Below are 10303 nucleotides of genomic sequence, written 5' to 3'. Positions count from 1 at the left end.
AAATCATTTCTAAAGTATTTCTAAGGCCTCGAGGCCTCAAATAAGGGACAATATGTTTATGTTTGAATGAATTATACCATGATTTAAGAAATGATTGAATGTGAATGTTTTTAAGTTATGCTTTTACGGTAATGCTCCGTAAACCTATTCCGGTGATGGATACGAGTTAAGGGTGTTACACAATTTTTCAAGAATTTGCTAGGCAAAACAACATCTGGGTTCCCAATTATACACCTGACATGTTTGGGCCAAAAAATTTGGAGCACAAAAAAGAGGTGCATGAAAGCGAAGAGGAAGGAGATGAAGAGATGGATTTTGAGGAAGATGATTGAGCATTATTAAAATTGTGTTTTGAAATACTTGTATTAAGTTTTGGATAGTTTTAATTTACCTTTCTAGTAGTAGGATTAATAGTAGATTTTTAGTTATGTTACCTTTCGTTTAAGTTCTCTATGTAGGAACCCAACACGAAGGTCACACAAACAATTCGAGCATTACATGAATTAAAAGAAGAAGCACCCACCGTTAGCAATTGGAATGACCACGATCAATCGGGTAACTTATTTCCTTATATTTTTATGGGCTACACATTGAGGACAATGTGTTAACTAAAGTGTAGGGGTAACCTAGAAAATTTGTTTTACGTTTTTCTTGATTTTTCTTGTCATATGTGTGCGTGAGCTTGTAGAAATGCAAGTGATTGGTTAAGAGCATGTACATAGGTTACTTGTGTTTACAAATAAAGTTGGCATGATGATAAGTGATTTTAAATTTTTTTACTATTAGACTACAAAGTTTTATATGTTACACTGTAAATAGGCATTAAGCAATCAACTGTACCAAATGATATAGAAAATACAATGAAACGAGCATGCTAGTATGAATGATATGTGGTTGAATTTGAGTTTGTTTGGTTGATTAAATTTGTGCATATTGATATGTTAAGAGATGACCTAAGTCATTGTCTGGAAACATATCCTGAGCCAAAAAGTTGTCCTATATTTGTTCATCTTTAGTACCGATTTTTCAACCTATTGACACTTTTTGATGAACCTTATTACAAACCCTAAGCCTGAAACGTCAATTTGTATTTTCCTTTTTTCTTTGGTCCTACACTGCACGACTATAAATGTCTAGCCATACGTATTGAGGGTTAAGTAGATACAGCATGGTGGAGTTTGTAAAAATAGAGTAAAATAGGAATGAATGGTGTGATATAGGAACGATATGTTAGCCTAAAGTGTGAAACAAAAAGAAAAATCCAAAAAGAAAATCAGTAAGAGTAGAAAAAGTCTTGAAATAGCGCAAAAAGCATTTGTGAGTGAGATGAGCTTGAAAAAAGTGACAAATTCACAAAATAAGAAAAACTAGTTCATTAATGCACAAAAACTTGTAGGCTAGCCGCAGTTAGTATGCCATGCTATGATTTCCTATATGGAGAAACAAGGAAGGTAAGAAAAGGAGAAATAAGATGGTGAGAGGGTAAGGGTCACTAAGGGGGAAGAATAGGGATCGATACAATGTGCCAAACTATTTTCGTGTTTGTAACCCTATTGATGCTTACTCTTTTGAATTCTATACATGTCCTAAGCCTGAGAACGATACAAGCCAAAAAGTCTTATGTGACCTAAATATCCGTATGCATGAATGGAAATTATATTAAAAAATTGCATAAACGATTATTTGTAATATGCTCGGATAATCAAATTACTTATATGACTTATTGATGGATCCCTACAGGTAAGACCCTTAATATTTGTATACTTTGTAACATACTGAAATTGGATGTTTGTGGTCAAAAGTGGTAAGTCAATTATTCGTCATGTCAAAGTTGTTAGTGAATATGAAATGCCTAGTCATGTGCTCCAAAGTTAATACTTGTATGATATTTGCTCAAGGAACATCTCTTTTATTTCTTATTTTTGTTTGTCTTGCTTGAAGACAAGCAATGACTTAAGTGTGGGAGAGTTTGATCTGTCGTAATTTGTGTAGCAAATTAAACTAATTTCCGCACTTTAGGAGCTTGAAAGCAAGCATTTCCATTAGGTTCTAGTTATGTTTTTGTAAGTTTTCATTAAAGATAATAAAATATGCAAATTAAGCATTTTACTGACCTTAGAGGCCGAATGACGCCTAAGGGTGCGCTAATGATCTTTGTAAGTGTGCAAGAGACCATTAGAATGCATAAAAAACGGAATGATGAATGTTGCAACATAGGGAGCAGAATAAAGAAATCATGAAACTGCCTTCGATGTCACGACACAAACTAAGGGTGTCGCAACATACCCCTGAAGATATCACAAGAGAAGTATACTGACTCCTATGTCACGACACAGGTCCTGGTGTTTCATGACATCGAATCTGGATGAAAATAAAAATGATTCAAGGGGAGTTTTACACTACACAATCAAACTTAAAGCCCAGGAACGTCAGTTAACCTAGGGGTAAGGACAACGGCCACCTGAAATCTATAAATAGGTTCATTTGTCACATGTTATGGGCACCATTTACTTAGCCTAGAATTTTGCTCTTAATTTTAGTTTAGCTTTTCTTTCTTCTTAGGCTTTAGGTTTTTTTTTTGTTTGATCTCAAGAGATTTGATTTGTGGAGACAGTCAAACTTTATGGGTTTGTTTTAATCTTTAATACAAATCAGGCATTTTCTTAAAGTCTACACTTCAATTCATTTATCATATTCTTTACATAACTTTCATATTGTTTATGAAAGCCATGAGGAACTAATCCTTCTATGAGGGATTAGTGAGTGGAGGTGTGATCTATTTAATATTTTGTAGGGTTAATCAAAGGATCAATTGTTTGGGAAAGGAAGAACTTAAAACTCTAGGCCTAACAACCTTAGGAAGTCATCAAGGTGGAAATTAACCCAAAACTGGTATGGCCTTTTTGTGAACACCTTCATCCCAAGCCGATATGGACTGTGAGGTCGGAAGATAAATAGTCTTTGCTGACTCGTTATTTGAGTTGAAGATTAGAAGATCTTGTTGGGATAGCAACTAGTTGATTGACGAGGAACCCGAAGCAACAATTGATGGGGATTACCGAAGTGAGCTAATCACTCATAATCAGATTTGATGTATTCTATTCTTTAATCTCTTGAATTTTATTTCTTTTTGTTATTTCATTTTATTATTAATAAAAACCTTAAAAACTCCTTTTATTTTTACTTTCGTACGATAACTGATTTAAAGTACTAATTAGATCGTTTACTGTTCAGGTTAAAATTGATCTAGCACTTGCCTCCCTTCGGTACGATCCTCAGAGCACTCACCTACTCCGTTGTAACTATATTACAACTGGACCTATATTCTTGCAAATATCGCCCTACTGCTATATCTTTAACTGTATTATTCACACTCTGGACGTTAGTACATTCGGAGGCTGTCAGAGGATTATTCTTGGTGTTACTTGGGATCCCGGTGCCAAATTTTCATTTGATATTTCCCATCATGTTCATCAATTGGGTAATTTGGTCTTCAATTTTAGTCAATGTCTTAGTGTTTTGGTGCACTCACACTGCACCTGTTTTACTTCAATCCTGATTAACTGCATCTCTCTCTTGATTTGATCCAAGCATTGACCACAAAAAATATGTTCATTTGGGTTGACTATTTCCTGAGGTTTTTGTAAATATGGAGGTTGGTAACTAGAATTTTTAGCAGGGTTAGAATTATTATCTCTTTTCTAGTTTCTACCCCATATTAGATTTGTGTGAACTCTCCAATCGGAATTATAAGTATTTGAATAAAGATTTCCACCCATATTCCATATGTAATTCACATTCTCAGCTAGGTTATCAAAATATTGGCTAAAAGGTTTATCTCTGCCAAATATTGAAGAGGCACTAGATGTGGACTCTATCCAGTTAAGTTTGTACAAAATCTATTGATACTTGTCATCCTCTTGAACAACTTTTATTGTGGATGGTCTCTGACCATAAATAAATATTTCATTCGACCATTGCCAAGAATTCATCGCCACGTTTTCTATGAGATCATACGCATCCTTGTATGTTCAGTTCAGCAAGGCTCCTCTTGTTGGTCCATCTAGTCCTGATCACTCATGTTCATCCAACCCATTCCAGAACATCCGCAACCTCAACCATTCGTGTAACACCCCAAACCCAACCTAGACGTTATGGCTGAATCTTGGAGGTTACATTAAAACCGTTGGAAAACGTTTACTTGTTGAGAGTAACTAGGTTCCAGCTGTGTTTACGAAAGCTTCAAAATTTAAAATTTTGATTGATTTTGATTTTGAAAAATACTTATTAAAATACGAATATTTGAAAAATTCAATATTTTTTCGTGATGTCGTTTTAAGTCATAAAAACAAGGAACTTGTAATTTAATTATTTCATAAAAAAATAATTATGAGTAAAAATTCTTTAGCAGTAGACTTTTAAAAATACCCCGAAAAATGAAAATTTTACAATTTTATTTATAACCAAGTAAAATCATAAGTAATTTAAATAAACACATTAATTTAAAATATTTGAAATTTCATCAAGCGTGCATGCATAACAATTTAAAGTCGTAAAGTAAAGCAACAATCCAATAAAATGTCCAAAGTTCATAATAACAATCCAATAGTTTATAAATCTATTATTAAAATTCATCCGAGAGGCTCCACCGAATGTCGAATCCAAGTCCTAAGTTCATGTATTACCTGAAAGTTTATGAAACTAAAGGAGTGAGTTTTTAAAGAGCAGTATGAGTCTTTTAACAATAAATAAATAAATAAGCATAAAATCATCATACAAGATAATCAATTCTCTTTATGCACATGCTCGTGGCAAAGCGGGTTTTTTTTTATAAAATAGTTATGCAGATTTAATTTAAAACATCCTACCCATCACCACTACAATCCAAAAGCGAGTTCCCTAGAACTCATCCATCCAAACACTCCAAATTGTGGACGAGCCACCAAAAATACAAACAAGCTGTCAATAATGTGGTCAAGCCACCAATAATGCAAATAAACTGCCAGTAGTGTAAACAAGCTGCCAATATTGCAGATAAATTGCCAGTAATGTAGTCAAGCCATTAGTAATGCAGATAAGCTGCCAGTAGTGCAAACACACTGCCAGTATTATAGATTAATTGTCAGTACTTTTTCTTTACACATGTCCCACCCCATGCATGTGATATGGCCACAATAAACATATTTTCACTTGTTACAAAATTTCTCTTTTATGCATGTGGATCATGCTTATTCAATCATTTAACACTTGGTATCACATAAGCATGTTTTGACATGCAAATCACATATTATCACGATGTACCAAAACATCACATTTTAACAATCATGAATGGTCATATATGCCATATTATCACATAACATGAGAATAAGAACAACATGCTTTTCAAATCAGTAATAAACATAACCGTACAACATGCTTTCACAAAATAGTTAGTATGAAATCACTTACTTGTATTGTCCGTTTTAACAGATTTAATCTCCTATTTTAGAATACTTATAGTATTCGCCTTAAACATCAATCAGATAATAATATTTTATTTAAGCATTTTTAACGATATATGTAACTAGTATTAAGTTAAACCCACACCTAATAGTAGATCCAACGCAACTCATCACTCTAAAGAATGCCCACAGTTGGATCAATAACCAAATAGATTACTGATCTGAATGTAAAATAATGATCTATCGTTAGAGTGTCATTTTTTTTAAGTATGCGATCAATAATAATTGAATTAGTATAGATCTCCAACCCATACTTACGCTATTTTGATTAGCTTGAAATCATTTTTTTCACTTCCCAAGTTAGGGGGTGTTCTCTATTGATAACAATTAGCCCTTCATCAAAATGAATAAGGTACAAGGTGTTAGAACCGAAGGAAAGTGCATCTTATTTCTTATAATACATTCAGCCAAAAGGGGCATAAGAAAGAAATGGCAGTTTTCATTCAACCAACTTATACTTACTCTAACTCGATCAGATTGGAAAGATTGACAGATCACCAGGGTCTTAATTCAAAGAGAGAATGGTAACTAACAAATCATTATCAAGAAAAAAAAGATCGAAAAGTAAAACTCGTAATAATGAACTTAAAATAAAAAAAACAATATAGGAGAAGTAGGATTTTGTTTACAATAAAGAATGGAAAATATTGGAAAATGGTGAAAAAGAGATAAAGAATCACTAATGTTGGTGGTGGCGATAACGGTGGTCCGACAATAGTTTGAAAAAGGAGGAAAATAGAAGAGTATTTCGGCACTTGAGAAAAGGAGGAAAGAAAAATAAAGAATAATGAGGAGTGGAGAGAAAAAGAAAGTTTTATCTATGGTGGTGCAAGGTGGTGGCCACGATGGTCAATGGTGGTGCAAGGGGCGGCGATATACCAAATAGGTCAGAGGAGCGGCAGGAAAGAGGAGGTCCGGTGATGGTGATGGTGGTAGTTTGATTGACAAAGGAGTGGTGGAGATGAGAAAATAATGTAGAGAAAATGTGGTGATAAGGTGGCTAAAATGAAAGAAAATGTGGAGAGAAGGGAGGAGCATGGAGGGGCGGCCAAAAGGGAGTCGATGAGAGAAAAATGAAAATAAAAGGTGTATTTCACTTTGCCTAGGTTCAATGAATGACACATAAGTCAATGGTGAAGAAAAAAGGCAAGTTGAGGGGATGAGGGAGCAAAATATGGATTAAGGTTGAAAAAAAAAGAATATTGACTTGTCAAAAAGGGAAATAATCTTTCCCCATGCACGGCAACTAGCTATGGATGGCAATAAAGGTGTTGACCATGATAATGTTGGCAAAAAAGTAGATAACAATATTGAGAGTGAAAGGGCTTAAACCTAGAAACCTTAGGATTTTTTTAAGCTCCTAACCACTAAGCCAACTTACTTCCTTGTTCACAAACTACAACATTTATTTTAAAAACATGGTGTGACATTTGCTAAGGTTTGAAGCAAAATTGCACCACATAGAAAAATAATGTGAGCGAAGGGATTTGAACACAGATCATCAAGGACATCTCGACCACTACTTGATCACTAGACTTGATACCTATTTATTATCAAATGTGCGAAGGTCATCTTAAAAAAATTTTGGGTATGAAACTCTCGGTTCATTAACCCAATTTCTAGTAACTCGATTTTTGGGATGTGATAATTTGAGTAGACCATGATGCAAACATCTTTGGATCAACATCTTAAATCACTCCCAAGCTTCGTGAAAACTTTCTCCTTCTAACTATTCAAAAGTGGTAATCTCTCCTCTGAGTTGGATCATCTTGATAATAGGAAAAATTTTGTGTAGAAACTTCTCTACAAGTTCATTCTATGTCATGATAGATCATGATGCCTACGATTCTAACCAAGAAAAAGCGTTATCGATTAAGGAAAAGGAGAACAACCGAAGACAAATAGTATCATTGGTGACCCTATTAAATTTAAATGTACTACAAAGCTGGAGAAACCGTTTTAATTATTGGGTTGGGTCCTCCGTCATGGTTTCTCTAAACTGTAGATTGTTCTGGATCATCTAGATCATGGTCGATTTGATCTTAAAATTATTTTTCGTAATGGTTAGCCTTGCAATGTTGCCTTGTACCATATCCATATTTGATAGCACATATTCTCTTAAATTTCTTTCTTCTCATGCCATCGGTGGGTTTAACAGCAATTGTGGTGGTGGTGGTGGTAAATCCGGTATGTTAGCTTCATCAGGATCGTCGAATGGTGGGTTTTCTTATGGTGGGTTGCCCACAGCAGGCCAGTTATTTTGCATCTGTTGTTGTTGTTGCTGCTATTGATGGTTTCTACAAATTATTCTTTTGGGATCAGTGGGTGGCTCTATAGGTGTGCCCTTACTGCGAGTCATGCACTGAAACCACAAAGAAAAATAAAAACGTTAGTAAAAATAAATAAAAAACGTATCTATAATTTAAGATTTTCCTAATTATTCTATTAGACGCAAAAAGTAAAATTAATTCACTAATGTTGCCTCCCCCACCAATGGTGATAACTTGACCGCCTCCAGACATACTAACATCTAGAGTAACTTTCTACAACCAAATATGAATATTAGGCAGTTTCCACAAGTATACGGGTCAGGTTGTAATATAATTTTTTACAACGAAGTAGATGAGTACTCTGAAGATCATACCCAATGGAGGCAAGTACTAAATTAATAATAACCTAAATGTTAATAGATCTAATTGGTATTTTAATTAAATTGTAGTACGATAAAACATAAAGTGAAAAGAAATTTTTTTTATAAGAAAAGAAATAAAATTGCATAAAAGAAAAACAAAGAACTAATATGTTGACTCAATCAAATCTAAGCATGAGAGACTAACTTGCTTCAGTGGTCATAACTAATTCTTATTTCTGGTTCTACTCAATCAACTAGTCACTAACCTACCAAGATCTCTCGATTTTCCACTAAACAACGAGTAGGCAAGAGCTACTTATCTCTTGACCTCACAATCCAAACTAGATTAGGGTAAGGGGTTTACAGATAGGCAATACCAATTTTGGGTTAATTCTCACCTAGATGACTTCCTAGGGTTGTCAGGCCTAGGGTTTAAGTTCTTCCTATCCCAAACAGTTGATCCGCTAAGAATCTCTACATAAAACTTAATTACTCCCACATCCACTCCCTAATCCCCCATACGAGGATTAGTTCCTCGTGGATCTCATAAACAATATAAACTCAAAGAAGAAAATAAACATGAAAAATAGATCAAGAGTAAAATTTTAGAGAAATCTTAAATTGTATTGAATAATTTAAATGCAGAAATCCACAAAGAGTTTGCTGAATTGACAAGTTAGATTCTCTGAAGAACACTAATGGAAATAAAATTGAAAAGAAATCCTATGTACAAAAGAAACTAAAAACTGAAAACTAAACTGAAAGAAAATTTCTAAGTTACAGAAAATATGCCTCTAAAGTGTTTAATGAAGCCTATTTATAATATTAGATTTAGTCGTCATCCCAAGCCCTAGTTTAGTTTATACTTTTGCATTAAATTTCATTGTGCAGAACAAAATTCCCTTAGCTCATTAGTTATTCACATATAAGGCCAATTTCGCGACTTCCTCTGCCCCATGTCACAACATTGATAGCAGTTTACTTGGCTCAGGCTCAGATTTAAAGTTGTGTGATGATATCCTTTGGCTATGTCGCGACAACGAAAATAGTCTTGTTATTTTGGTTTTCTAGTCAATATGTTGTGACATCAAACCTCTGTCTTGCAACATGGCGACCAATATCATGTTCTCATGCCTCTGAATGGTGTCTTGCACACTCACCAAACACGTTAGCCTTTCCTTGAGCCTACTTCAACCCTTAAGGTCATATAAACGGCTCAAATCACACTTTTTTATTAATTAAAAACTAAAATTGAAAAACTAAATAAAACATGATAAAATTGCTTATATTCAAGCTCCTTAAGTACGAAAACTAGTTTAATTTGCTACAACGAATTGCAACAGATAATCAAGATAGTTCTTCAGATTCTATTACTAAGTGTTTCTTTACAAAAAAGTCACCACAAAAGTGAAGTCTGTCAAGGACTATCTCATGTGGAATGTCTGCCATGGACTGTCTGTTTTGTAAAGTCCGCCAGCAAATAACAAATGAAAAGGATGTTCGTTAGGACTATCTAGTGTTAGGAAGTTTGCTAAGGACTATCTATAAATGGGAAGTCTGCCTTATACGATCTAATGAGGAGATAGTCCGCTGGGGACTATCTATTGTAAGGAAGTCCATTATGACTATTGTAACACCCCTAACCCGTCTTCATTATCGGATTAGGGTTACAGAGTATTACAGCACATATCAAAACAAATAACAATATAAAACCATTCAATTATTAATTTAAATATAAAAAATTCAAAACCAATCATCATTCATAGCATATATACAATTATGGGCCTTATATTGAGCTTATGGAACCTAAAAATCAATTTAAAAACAATGAAGGACTAATTTGAAACAAAAAAATGTACGAAAACTAAAAACAGAGGTCACACAGCCGTGTGGCCAGGCCGTGTATAAAGCCCAGGCCATGTGGCAAAAGAACATGGTCGTGTGACCAAACCGTGTACAATTTGAAAATAGGGTCACACGGCCGTGTCACTAGGTCGTCTACCCAATCGTGTGCAATTCGAAATAGGGTCACACGGCTGTGTCTCTAGGTCGTGTAACAACTTGCACCAAAATTAAATAGGCTACATAATCATGTGGAGTGACCGTGTATGGCCCATGGTCATGTAACAGCCAGTGTCTCAGGTAATGTGTACCTAAAATGACTTCCAAA

The 10303-nt window shown here is 34.5% G+C and overlaps 1 non-coding gene across 1 annotated transcript; it reads left to right on the top strand.

The window, feature by feature from the left end:
• Nucleotides 1–7156: 7156 nt before the first annotated feature.
• On the top strand, nucleotides 7157–7263 carry LOC121216482 (small nucleolar RNA R71). Its single transcript, XR_005912664.1, has one exon. It is a non-coding gene; the product is annotated as a small nucleolar RNA R71 (small nucleolar RNA).
• The last annotated feature ends 3040 nt before the right edge of the window (nucleotides 7264–10303 follow it).

Source organism: Gossypium hirsutum, chromosome D04 (genome assembly GCF_007990345.1).
Source record: "Gossypium hirsutum isolate 1008001.06 chromosome D04, Gossypium_hirsutum_v2.1, whole genome shotgun sequence".
In the NCBI taxonomy this organism is placed as follows: domain Eukaryota; kingdom Viridiplantae; phylum Streptophyta; class Magnoliopsida; order Malvales; family Malvaceae; genus Gossypium; species Gossypium hirsutum.
The sequence above is the reverse complement of the archived record's forward strand: the minus strand, read 5'-3'. Positions and strand labels throughout refer to the sequence as shown.